The 14186-nt window shown below is 37.6% G+C and overlaps 1 protein-coding gene across 1 annotated transcript in view; it reads right to left on the reverse strand.

Annotated features, from left to right (window-relative positions):
• EPHA6 (EPH receptor A6) overlaps positions 1-14186 on the reverse strand; it is a 1147205-nt gene that overhangs the window by 433821 nt on the left and 699198 nt on the right.

A 14186-nucleotide genomic window follows, 5' to 3' on the forward strand; every position in this document is an offset into this window, starting at 1 on the left:
TGTAGAAATTTTTGAAATGGTATATCTTTGTCTATGTATACTTTCACCAGAAAAAAAAAAAGGTTGAGAAGGGAGAGTGTTGACATGTTGTGGGGTTGTTAACCAATGTCATAAAACAATATGTGCACTGACTGTTTAATGAGAAACTATTTGTTCTGTAAACCTTCACGGAAAGTACAAAAAAAAAATAAAAATCTTTTCACCTTAAAAATCTCTAAAGTTGAAAATAAAAGCCTAATATTGAACAACTAGTCAATGTGGAAAAGATTACAAAGTTAGCCTGAGTACCTTGGATATGGACTACTATCTCAGTTATCTATTGCTGCTATAACAGAAATACCACAAATGGATGGATTTAACAATCCAAAATTCATTTTCTTACAGCTTAAGAGGCTAGAACTCTGAATTCAGAGTGCTGACTAGAGGGGAAGTCTTTCTGTCGGCTTTGGAGGAAGGTCCTTGTCTCTTTTCAATATCTGTGGGCCCAACATTCTTTGGAGATCTCCATGTGGCTTGGCATCAATCTTCCCCTGGGTCTAGGAGGTTCTTAGCACAGAGACCCTGGGTCCAAAGTACGCACTCTACTTCCAGTTCTTCTTTCTTGGTGGTAGTGAGGTCCCTCTCGTCTCTGCTTGTTTCTCCCTCCTTTTATCTCTTGTAAGGTAAAAGGTGTTGCTCAAGCAAGGGCGTGACTTAAGTAAGGGCACAACTTGACTTGAGTCAAGATACACTAATCTTGCCTCATTAACATATAGAGGTTTAGGATTTACAACACATAATTACACAGTACCACAAAATAGAGGACTATTACATGAAATCTCAAAATGGAGGACAATTACACAATATGGGGACTCATGGTCTAGCCAGGTTGACACGTACTTTTGGGGGGCACAATTTAATGCATGATAACTACTATGCTCTGAATAATCAACTCATAACTATATACTTATATACTAAAATTATCATCCTTCAGTATTTAGACATTGTAATGACTTTTTTCTTTTTTTGAGAAGTGTGGTTGGCTAGATTCTAAAATGACCTCAGTGAATCACATCCATCCTTCTATAATCTTCTTCCACTGAGTGTGGGCAGAACCTGTGACTTGCCTCTAGCCAATAAAATGTGACAAAGGTGATCAGATGTCACTCCTGTGATTACATTAAGTTACATAAAACTGCTTCTTGGTAGACTAGGGCAAGAGTCTTCTGTTGCCTTTGAAGAAATAACCTACCACATTGTTAGAAAGTCTGTGCGACAGCACGTGGCAAGGAACTGGGGGAGCTTCTAGGAGCTAAGAGTGGCTCCCTGTTGAAAGCCAAAAAGAAAGTGGTGGCCTCAGCCCTACAACCACAAGGAACTACATTCTGCCAACATGCACCTTAGTTTGGAAGAGGACCTCAAGCTCCAGAAAGGAAAACGGTCCAGCTAATACCTCCACTGCAGCCTGTGAGACACTGAGCAGAGGAACCAACTAAGCTGCGCCTGGGCTGCTATCCCACAAAAACTCTGAGAAAATGAATCTGCATTGTTTTAAGCAGTAAATTTGCAGTAATTTGTTACGTAGCATAGAAAACTAATAAAAGAATTCTAGAAAATAACACATCTTATCCCCAGAAATATTTGCAAAACTTTGCAGAATTGGTCATTATATGTAACTAAGCATTATTTATGCAACTATTTAATAGTGAATAAAATAGTCTCTTATTGTCTGTTTTTTTTTTTTTTTTAATGAAGAGAAGTTTATTTCCTCATAGTCAAAGTAGGCTAAAAGTCCAAATTCAGGGCATCAGCTCCAGGGGAAGGCTTTTTCTCTCTGTCGGCCTTCTTCTCTTCCGTGTTCCCCAGGACTAGGAGCTTCTCGGTGCAGGGACCCTGCTCCAAAGGATGCGCTCTGCTCCCGGCACTGCTTTCTTGATGGTATGAGGTCCCCCTGTCTCTCTGCTCATTTCTGTCTTTTATATCTCGAGAGATTGCCTCAGGACACAATCCAGTCTTGTAGATCAGTTCCTGCCTTACTAACACAGCGGCCACCCATCCTCCCTCATTAACATCATAGAGGCAGGTTTACAACATACGGGAAAATCACACAGCACCAGGAATCATGGCCTAGACAAATTGATACACACATTTTTTGGGGGACATAATTCAAACCATGACATTCCACCCTTTGGCCCCCAAAAAATCACATCCTTGCAACATGGAAAACATATTCACCCCATCATATCATAGCAAAAGTCTTAACTCCAAGTCCAAAATCCAAAAATTCCTCTTCATCTGTGAAATCTAGAATACAAGTTATCTGCTTTCAAAGGTACAATGGCAGAACAGGCACAAGCTAGACATTTCCATTACAAATGGGAGAAACTGGTGGGAAAGAAGGGATAACAGGCACCAAGCAAGTCAGCAGAACACATTACATTGCCCTCAAGGCTTTGAAAATAATCCTGTGTTCTCTGAGACAATTTACACAATGGCCCTGCCCTCCAGGCTCTAGGTATTAGCCACAGTCTCTGGATTTTGAGTGGAGGCCCCTCGGCCCTGCGCTTCAGCTCCGCCTTGCAGGCCCACTCGGACAGCAACTCTGCTCCCTTGGCTTTAGGCGCACCATTCTCCTAGTCCATCAGAGTGACAACTCCACCCTTAGAAACACCAGAGGCCACGGCTCCACCCTTTGAAACCCCTGAGGTCATGGCCATACCTTTTGAGACTGAAGCAGGTCGGCTTCTTGTGTCCCTTGTCTCTTCAGCTTCTGCTTCTGTTTCCTGCGGCCTCTTGGCCCTCGGGCCTCATGCCCGCATCTGCCCTGCTGGGGCAAGTGTTCCAAAGCTCTGTAGCTCCACTGGTATAAGTGCCCAGAGGCACCCCACTCTGCCAGGAAGCCTGTCGCGTACAGGCACTCAGCTCTCTCCCTCCGTGGGTCGGCTCCAGCGCCATCTAGCACTGGTCTCCTGGTTCTGCTGCTGTTGGTTCTCTGCTGCTGCCGCTTCTCTGCTGCTGCTGGTCCTCTGTCACTGCCGTACGTCTATTCATTCACAGTTTTAAAACCACTTCCACATTTTAGGTATCTGTTAGAGCAGCACCCCACTTTCTCGGTACCAAATTCTGTCTTAGTTATCCAGTGCTGCCATAACAGAAATACCACAAGTGGATGGTTTTAACGAAGAGTTTATTTCCTCACAGTCAAAGTAGGCTAAAAGTCCAAATTCAGGGCGTCAGCTCCAGGGGAAGGCTTTTTCTCTCTGTCTGCCTTCTTCTCTTCAGTGTTCCCCATGACTAGGAGCTTCTTGGCGCAGGGACCCCGGTCCACAGGACGCGCTCTGCTCCTGGCACTGCTTTCTTGATGGTATGAGGTCCCCCTATTGTCTGATTTTTTGAGGAAGTTTTATTTCTGTTAGTTTTTCATTTTTAACTCAAAGGAGTTTCAGTCAAATCAGGTGAGAGTCATCTAATCAAGGCTTCTATTTAACCAAAGGACAGTCACATACTCCTGGGTAATAGAAATGTTCCAATTTCCAAAAGAGTTTTTCTCCAGGCAGCTCCCTACACCTGTAGGTTCCATCAGTAAGAATTAGTGATTAATTTTCTTGCATACAGAAAACATTTAATAATATTTTACTTGTTTTGATGTTTTCACTTTTGATATTGAGTTTTTTTCTCTCTTTGCTGTCTTTTCTGTACCTGATCATTTGACCATCTGTTTTGCCCTCATTCTTTGACGTTTGCATGTCAATCCCGTTATTTGCCTAATTTCTCACATACTGCTCCATTCCTCTAAATTGTTTCATTTTATCGCCATAAAGTTGTTCATAATATTATTCCTTTATTATCCCTTTAATGCTTATAAGATCAGTAGTGATAACATGTCTTTCATCCCTTATATTGGTAATTTTTCCTTTCTCTCATTCTCTCTCTTTCAGTCTGTTTGGTTAGTGGCATATCAATGTCATAGATAGACTTTTTCAAAGAACCAGCTTTGGCTCTGTTAATTTTAACATTGTGTATGTTTTCTATTTTATTTATTTCTGCTCTTATCTTTATTGTTCCTCCTTCTAATTACTTTGGGTTCATTTTAATCTCTTTTTCTAGCTTCTTAAATTTAAGTCATTGATTTAGACATTTCATTTATTATACTACAAGCATTTAAAACTCCAGATGGCCTTCTAAGCACTGCTTTAATTGTAACTTGTATATTTCAGTTTGATGTATTTTGATTATTATCCAGTTTGAAATATTTTCTAATCCCCTTGATCTTCTTTTACCCTGGATTATTTAAAGTGTGTTGTTTAATTTCTACATAATTGTTTTTTACTGCATATTTTATTGCTATTGATTTCTAATTTAATCCCATTTTAATCAGAGAATATATGCCAGATTATTTCAGTCCACTTAAATGTATTGATGCTTGTTTTATGGCCCAGAATATGGACTATTTTTCTCTGGCTGCTTGCAAGATTTTCTTTATTTTCTGCAGTTTGATTATGATGTGCAAAGGTTTGCCTTTTCTTGTATTTATTCTTCTTGGGGCTTGTGGACCTTCCTGAATCTGTAAAAGTTACGTTTTTTACCCAATCTGGGGAATTTTTGGCCAATATTTCTTTAATTTTTTTCTGTGCCATTTCTCGCTCCTCTGCTTCTGAGACTTAGGATATACTTTTGATACTGTCCCATGGCTGAAGACATACTAGTTGTCTTTTTTCTCTCTGTTCTTCAGATTGGAATAGCTTCTATTAATCTGATTTCAAGTTCACTGACTCTTCTAACGTCTTCAATCAACTTTTAAGGCCATCCAGTAATTTGTTTTGCCGTTTTAATCATTTTCAAGTGTACAATTCAGTGACATTTATTACATTCACTATGCTGTGCTACCATCACCACTGTAAGCTTCCAAAATTTTACATCACCCCAGAAACTCAGTGCCTCTTCAGCAATAACTCCCATTTCCTCCTCTCTCAGCTCCTGGTAGCCACTAAAACACTTTAGTCTGTATACATTTGCCTTTTCTAGAGACTTCTTATATGTGGGATCGTACAATATTTGTCCTTTTGTGTTTGACATTTCACTCAACAAAATGTTTTCAGGGTTCATACATGTTGTGGCATATATCAAAATTTCATTTCTCTTTATGGCTAAATAATATTCCATTGTACATATCTACTATAGTTTGCTTATCCATACGTTGATGGACACTGGGATTGTTTCTACCTTTTGGCTATCATGAATAATGCTGTAATGAACATTGTTTTTGTCCCTGCTTTCAAGTCTCTCCGGTATATAACTAGGAGAGGAATTGTTGGGTCAAATGGTGTCATGGACTGAATTGTGTCCCCAAAAATATCTGTGAACTTGCCTAGGCCATGATTCCCAGTATGTGTGATTCTCTACCATTTTGTTATCTGATGTGATTTTCTTATATGTTGTAAATCCTGCCTCTATGATGTTAATGAAGCAGGATTAGAGGCAGTTATGTTAATGAGGTAGGACTCAATCTACAAGATTAGGTTGTGTCTTAAATCAATCTCTTTAGAGATATGAAACAGAAAAGTGAGCAGAGAGACACGGGGTCCTCATGCCACCAATAAACAAGAGCCAGGAGAATAGCACGTCCTTTGGACCCGAGGTCCCTGTGCTGAGAAGCTCCTTGACTGGGGAAGATTGATGACAAGGACCTTTCCCCAGAACTGACAGAAAAAGCTTTCCCCTGGAGCTGGCACCCTGAATTTGAACTTCTAGCCTCCTAAACTGCTAGGGAATGAATTTGTCTTTGTTAAAGTCATCCACTTGTGGTATTTCTGTTATAGCAGGACTAGATAACTAAGACAAATGGTAATTCTATCTTTAACTTTTTAGGGAACTGCCAAACTGTTTTCCATAGTGGCCGCATCATTTTACATTCTCACTGCAAATTTCGCAACATCGTCACCAACACTTGTTGTTTTCTCTTTTTCTGATAATAGTAATCATAGTGGGTGAGAGGAGGCCTCCAGTGTTTTTTTTTTTTTTTTAGTTGCAGATATTATTTTTCAGTTCTACAGTTTCCACTGTGATCTTTTGACCCTCTTGAACATAGTTATAATAGTTGCTTTAAAATGCTTGTCTTAATTTCAAAATACGGGTCATTTTGGGATGACCTCAACAATTAATTGTCTTTTCTCATAAATTTGGGTCACATTTCCCCATTTCTTCTTATGTTATGAATGATACATTGTAAAGCTCTATATTCTATTATGTTCCTCTGAAGAATACTGATACATATTTTTTGAAAATAGATAATTTGGCTGAATTCAAACTGCAAATTCTCTCTATTGTGGTGGACATCACCTGGAATGTCAACAAAGTTATTTTAACCTTAGCTTGGCTGTTTGGAATCTTTCTCACACATATGTAGTTCAGAGATTTAGCGTTCACACCCAGAAGTTAGGGCTTCCCCTCTGTGATGCTCTCTTTTGTGGCATTTTCCTCCCTTGCTTTCCAGTTGTGGTTGCTCCAGACTCTGTCTTCTGGTTTTTCATGATAGTATGACTAAGAGTTTTCTCTTCCATTTTAGCTTCCCAGCATGGCACTAACTGGGGACTCTTCTCAGGGTAATAACTGTGAAAATGGGAACTTTCCAGCGCAGCTTCCTTCTTCCCGATGTCAACCCCCTCAAATATCTGTCTGCTTTTAGTAGCTCTCCAAAGCCTTCAGGTAGTGTTTTTTTTTTATTATTTTATCCACAGCCTATAGTCATTATCTGTAGAACAACTGGTCAAATAGAAGCTACTCATTCATTATAGAAAGCCAGAAGCCCTTACTGCTAAATTATAATACACATTATTAACCTTCATTTTCTTAGTAATTAATTCATTCATTTCTTTCCTCATTCATTAAACATAGGAAATCTTCCAGGGGGAAATAACCAATATAAGAGATAATAGTAAAACCATATTTGTAATGCTTAATATTTACTCCCATCTATCCCTCTCCTCTTCCTCTCCCATGAACAAAAAATTGTTTCCTTCTACTACCTACAGGTTAATGTCCTTTTTGGGAAGATTAAGCTAATTTTTATCATATACAATCATTTTCTAATGATTTGAATTTATCAAAAGCCTGTGATAGCAGAAGTTATTTCCTAATTCCAGAATAGTTACTTCAAGTTAAAGATCCACTTCTATTTCTAATTTTAAACTACACAGAGTAAGTTGCTTCTACTTGACTTTGAAAACTATGAGTTATTTCAGAAATGGATGAAATAGTTTTATGTAGGTAGGTTTTCATTAATCATTTTCCTCACTGTATGTCTTTCCAAAAATTTGAACATGATAAAATTCAAGACCTCAATTTTTCCAAATCAACAAGAGTTGAAGTACATCCCTCGGGATTGCTACAAATTTGCTACTGTAAGAAACAAAAGAAAGTTTAACAAAAACTATAGAATCCTTTCTGTTTGAAAACTACACGCACATTGCTCAAAGTCTAGGATTTGCTTCATGACATTTTTAGTCATTATTTTATAAGAACTAAGTAACCCGATCCAGGTCACCTTTGAGTTGAAAGCTGGCCACGGGATATTTTTAAAATCTGAAATCATTGTCTAGAGCTATTTGGCCTGCCAAATGAGTTTTTCTAGCCCATTCCTGCTGTATCAACTAACATCCTTCACTGGACAAATTGCATTTTGGCATGAGCAGAAGGATGGATTTCTGCCACTTTTTTGGTCCCTAGCAAAATAGCTATGAACATACGCAGTATGTTGTCCATTTTTAGAGCTTGAGGATGGCATGTTTAATTGTACTAAAAGGGCAATGAATGGATGGCGAGTTGGAGACCAACTAGGCTTAACAGCAGATGTACAAGGTCATTTGGCAAGGACTATGTATGCTATAGGGTCACTATGAGTTGTAATCAACTTGAGGACAACAGATTTTTTTTTTTTAAGTTTTTATGTATAGTAAAAGGAGCTCTGGTAGAGCAGTGGTTAAGGGCTCGGCTGCTAACCAAGACGTCAGTAGATTGAACCCACCAGCAGCTCCAGGGGAGAACGATGTGACACTCTGCTTCCGTAAAGATTTACAACCTTGGAAACCCTATGGGGCATTTCTACTCTGTCCTATAGGGTCATTAGGAGTCGAAATCAACTCGATGGCAATGGGGTTTTTTTTTTTGGACGTATGCCAGGTTGGTTTTCTCTGACATCTCATGTTCCAGTTTCATCCCGGAGGTTATCTGACTCGCTAATGTTAACCTTGCCCAATGACCTGTTAGCAAGTAAAGAAAGATTGGATTTCTATAGGGCTTCACACACAGAACCAATGTAAGAAAAATAATAGATAGCCAGATTTTGAAAGGACATGAGGCACACTTTCTAATGATAACTGCTGTGCTAAAATGGCATTGTATGTCTTGGAACTTGTTAAGTTCTATACCATTGAAGTATTCAGGCTGAAGTCATACCACTTGAAGAAGCTGTTGTATTAAAAAAACAAAACAAATGTTGGATATTGGGATATATATATGTGCTAAGGTATCCCTGAAGGTATCATTGAAGCTAGACTTCCTGGATATGCAAATATTAGTTTCATGAAACACTGAAATAAATAGTTTTAATTTACTTCCTTTTTATTGTGGCCTTTCCATAATTCTTTTCTTGGGGGCTACCATCTTTGTAAAATAATCTAAAAATAAATTCTTTAAGGAAATTTTCAACATGTATAATGTGTTGGATAGGTTGTCCTACTTTATGTTAATCTGCAGTAACTGATTACCTGGCTAATGAAACTTTAAACAATTAAAAACATATACTTATCTTCCTAGTGTGTTTCACCAGTTCAACAATGTCTTCAGAGGGTTAGGGATTGCTATCCTTCTCTCCTCCCGTCGCAGTGTGAAAGGTTTTTATGATCACAAGACTCAAGCTGACACCTGAGATATCCCATCCTTTCCCAATAGTATCCAAAGCTGGAAGGCCAGAAGTGACTAGGCAAGGCTCTTTCCCCAATGCTTGCCTCTACTTTCTGAAAGGGGAAAAATAAAAAAATTGCAGAAGCAACCCTTAAGAATTATCCTGACATACGCTTTGTGAAAACTAGATCACGTGGCTGCCCTTGGACCCAAATCTGGCAAAGGAGAACAAGATTAATTTAGACTATTCATTCTCAACTAGGATGGTACTGCACCTAAGGGGCAGTTGGAAAACTTTGGGAGCATTATTTCTTAATGTCATCATGCCTGGGGTATAATGCTGGACTTGAGTCCCGGAGGCCAAGAATACTAAACATGAGTCCATATTTTAGAAGCATAAAGCTCCTCTCAATGGAGACTTTCCTGCTGCAAAAGTCTAACTGAAAGAACTGCTTTAGGCAGAAATGATTCTTTCCCTTGGTGCCGGGCACACTGCTGCCTGAAAAAAATAATTGGTTTATGATGGTAAGAAAAAGGGAAGCTTCAGGGTAGGCAAGCAATCGTGTCTGCCACACAACTCTTAAGTGCTTTTCTCCATGGCTCATCCCTTCATTTTTATAAAACTCTGAAACAACAAAGGGAATGCATACATAAAACAGTAAATACCTTGTGAATAATGTTATTTAATCCTCTGACTCTACTGTTTTGCACAATGCTCTACATTTCTGCCTCAATAAATAACTGATTGGTGATGCTGACAAAGGCATGTGTGAGAGATTGTAGACTAGTCTGACAAGAAAAGTAAGTATACTTGGTGATTATAATTGCCAAAGTATTACCGACATTCTTGATGTTTACTTTACCCAAAAGCTTTTATCATGTACTGAATTTTGATTTGTTCCATATAATGAAACTTTGATGCTTTTCAAAACTAAAATCCTGATCAAAGATAATGTCTAAAGGCACTATTCCTTCAATTTTACTAAAATCCATTTAAGAGTAAAACGGAATTTTAATATAAAATAAACCAAAGGGGGATTTTAATAATGCATTGAAAGTTATACCAAGATCAATTTTAAGAATACATGAAGCAGTGATGGGAAATATGCTTCAATATTCAGGTAAGTACTAAATAAAGGTTAGAATATGTAAAAATTTTTACTGGTAATATAAAAGGAATATTGTAAAGAAACTACCATTAAAAACTACTAACATATTTTAGGGTATTTTATTTATTTTTGATAATTGTCCATTTGGTAAAATTATATTACCATTCCAGTTGAACCTGAAAAAGACTGCCAGGTTCATTCCACCACTTCTCTAAATTCTACTCCATTAACCATCAAAGAAAAAACACCTATGATTACTCATCCAAGTCCCATCCCAAGTGTGCATGCTCCTAGACTAACCCACCCTGTGACCTACTCTTGATAAACTTGGATTTATCTTTGATCAGTGCATGTTAAAAAGCCTTCCTGATAGTGATGTATTTAATATTTTATCTAACCTTTTTCGTTTCCTGTATTATGTAATTTCATAAATTACATTTATATAACTTTGTGCTCACCTAGCCCAGTTATGCACAGTTTGTTGCTTAATAAATATTTTTTGAGGGTGATAATGATAAAATACCTTTTCACGTACAGTAATGATTCTCAAGTGACCTGAAAAAGTTACTACATAATCAAAAATAATCCACTCCATTTTACATGTGGAAATCAAGACTGTTTTAAAATAGCTTGGAAGAAAATAAGATTAAATCTAGGAAGATCCGAAATTTTATTCCTGCCAAGTTTTCATATGTATGCATATTCACTTGGTTTTCAACTGTTAGGCAATAAAAAATAATTTATAAAATCAAATGAACCCAGAGTCAGTATATGGATATCATAGTCAACTGAAAAGCAGTACACAATCAGTATCTTTATCTGTTTTAGATTTATTTTTTTCAAAGATGATTGTAGAATTTTTGAAGCATAATATTTGGTCTATGGCATTCCATTCTTTATACAGAATTGTATACTACTCTTTTCCACCCTGTCATTTTCATACTATTTTACTATTTAATATTAACATATTAGGTATATATGTGTAACATAATTTTCTTTCATACACAAACACAAAAATAGGATTGATAAAAAATTTAAAATGTTTATGAGTGCATTAAACAAAGCACATAGCCCTGGTGGTGTAGTGGTTAAGAGCTCGACTGCTAACCAAAAGGTTGGCAGTTGGAATTCACCAGCCACTCCTTGGAAACCCTACGGGGCGGTTCTACTGTGTCCCATAGGGTCGCTACCAGTTGGAATCAACTAGACAGCAATGGGTTTTTGGTATAACATTTTAGAAAATCAGATAAGACTCTGTAGAGAGAATTAACTGTATACATTTGTAACCTGATGCTCCCTTAATTAAGATATCTTGTCTTGTTACGTGGCTCTCAAAAAGATTCAATTTTTAATTCAGTTTTTAAACGTGAAAAATGTATTTGCCATAGATATTCATTTCCATAAACTCCCAAATGCTGAAGTTTATGGAGTCTTTTCGATTGACAAAATGCTTCAGAAAAGCATGCAAAGTTTTAGCAAAGAAGTTGATGCACCATTGAAGCTTGTCAAAGGGAATGACTAACAGCTATTGTATTTTTTGTGCAAGTAACTCTCGCCTCCTACGTTTGTTTGCCAACTGCTCCCCCGCAACCAGGAGTTATTTTCCTAAGCATGATATGCTAATTTTTTTACAGCAACATGTAATTTATATGAGGAATTAAGCCTGTTTTAAAATAGTTTGGAAGAAAGTAAGATCAAATCTAGGAAGATCTGAAATTTTATTCCTGCCTACGCGCGATCACTTGGTCTTAAACTTTTAAGTTAGACAAGAAAAAATAATTTATAAAATCAAATGAACCCAGAGTCAGTATATGGATATCACAGTCAACTGAAATGCAATACAGTTATGAAAATACTTATGAAAAGGTGCTTATAAAAATACCTCGCAGGGGGTTGGGGGAGTGATCGGCAAAGGTAAAAGGCACATGTTATTTGCATAAAATACTGTATACTTTCTTTATACTACTATTTTTGGTATCTATAAATGTGTCTCATTTGACCTCAACCTTTCTCCCCTCCAAATATTTGTTTTTGGGATGTGGGGGACACTAAAAGAGGCAGCCTCAAATTCATTTCCATTGATACATTGGAGTATGTTTTATATGTTGCCATCCCAGAATTATTGTGTGAATACATACTTCTTCCCTGCACAGAAAGTAAATATTCATTGAATAATTATATTTATTAAATTCACTTAGCAAATATTATTTTTACATTTTTTTACGTGCAAGAAGCTCTGGCAGTACAACAGTTAAATGCTCAGCTTCTAACCAAAAGGTTGTCGATTTGAACCCACCCAGCAACTCCACAGGAGAAAGACCTGGCAATCTGCTTTCATAAAGATTACAGCCAGGAAAACCCTACAGGGCAGTTCTACTCTGTCACATGGAGTTGCCATGAGTCAGAATTGACCCAGTGGCACCCAACAACAACAGACACTGGAGATGTAATAATGAGCGAAATACACACAATTCTTATTCTAGTGGACTTTATACAATTTATCTTATTTGAGAAAAACTAGCATCAATTGATAATATGAACATATCTGAATTTTGAAAGCATTTCTCTCCCTTAAAAATAGAGAACTGATTGTAGACAGGATTTGATGGTTAATTTTGTATGTCAGCTTGGCTAGGCTACGGTGTCCAGTTACTTGGTCAAACACTTGTCTAACACTCATTTATGAAGTAGTTGCATGTGATTAAATCAGCTGACCTTAAGTAAAGCAGACTACCCTCCATAATGTTGGTGGGCCTCATCCAATCAGTTGAATGTCTTAAGAGCAAAAGAGGAGTTTTCCCTAGGGTATATTCTGCCTCCAGAGACTATAAATAGACATTTTACCAGAGTTCCCTCACTCTTCATGTGACCTATAGATTTTGGAAGATAAGACTTAAGGAAACTCTAGCCTGTTGTCTGACCTACAGATTTTGGACATCCTAGCCCCCAACAATCACGTGAACAAATTCCTTAAAATAAATCTCTCTCTCTTTCTGTATGTAGATATATCACTGGTTCATTTCTCTAAAGAACACTGAGTAAGACATTTTGGTACCAGGAAGGGGGTGCTGTTGTAGCAAATAACTAAAAATGTGGAAGGGGCTTTGGAATTGAGTAATGAGTAATGAGTAGAATTCATAGGTACTTCATATTAAGAACCTAGATTGCCTTGAAGAGACTGTTCTTAGAATTATGGCCATTAAGGTTAATTCTGAGTTAATTCTGATGAGGGGTCAGAAAGAATTGAGAGCTGTGGGGAAAGCTTCTATAGCTATGAGCAGAATGATGTTAAAAATGTAGACATTAAATATGTTTCTAGTTAGATTTTGAAAAGAAACAATGAACATGTTAATGGACACTGAAGGAAAGCAAATTCATGTTACAAACTGACAAAAAACTTGGCTGAAATATGTTCAAATGCTTTGTGAAAGTAAAATTTGCAAATGATGAAGTTGGATATTTAACTGAAGGGATTTCTAAGCAAGATCTTGAAGAGGTAACATGGTTTCTCCTTGCCGTTTGTAGTAAAATGAGGGAAGAAAGAGATGGATTGAGAAATGAGTTGTGCGTAGAGAAGCCAGACCTTGAAAACGTGAAAAATTCTACAATAAAAATTAAGAAAGCATGTTCTGGATAGGATACTAAGGATGTAACTAGACAGCCATTTGTTGAACGTATGATCTATGAATCTAATATCAACCATCTCAGCAGAAATGTTGTCGGTTAAAGGGGACAGAGATGGGGCAAAATGAAGGAAAATTGTCTGATTCCTGGAATTATACAAGCAGGAAATGGATCATTGAGATACTTGGATGTAAACACATGTCCTCCAAGACACAGAAAGAACTATCCTGGAATCAGTTCAGAGACCAGCAGAGCTGTAGGAAGGAGGATGGGAGGCAGGACTGCTGCTTCCTCAGTTTTAATGTGCAGGCTGCACCTCATTCCAGACGGTGGGGTTGCCATGCTAGTTGGGCCAGGAGAACAAGGCCACCCCCAGTGTTGAGGGGGTGAGGTCAATATTCTGGAGTGCCAAGGAAGTGGAACTGATGTCAGATTTACTGCAGAAAATAGAGGATAATTTTTAATCCTTAAGAGCTAATGAGATTTTCCCTAGGAGTTTGGACTTTACTGGTACCTATGACCCCTTCTTTTCCTTCAATTTCTTCCTTTTGGAATGGAAATATCTACCCTAGA

Source organism: Trichechus manatus, unplaced genomic scaffold (genome assembly GCF_000243295.1).
Source record: "Trichechus manatus latirostris isolate Lorelei unplaced genomic scaffold, TriManLat1.0 scaffold00229, whole genome shotgun sequence".
Taxonomy (NCBI): Eukaryota; Metazoa; Chordata; class Mammalia; order Sirenia; family Trichechidae; genus Trichechus; species Trichechus manatus.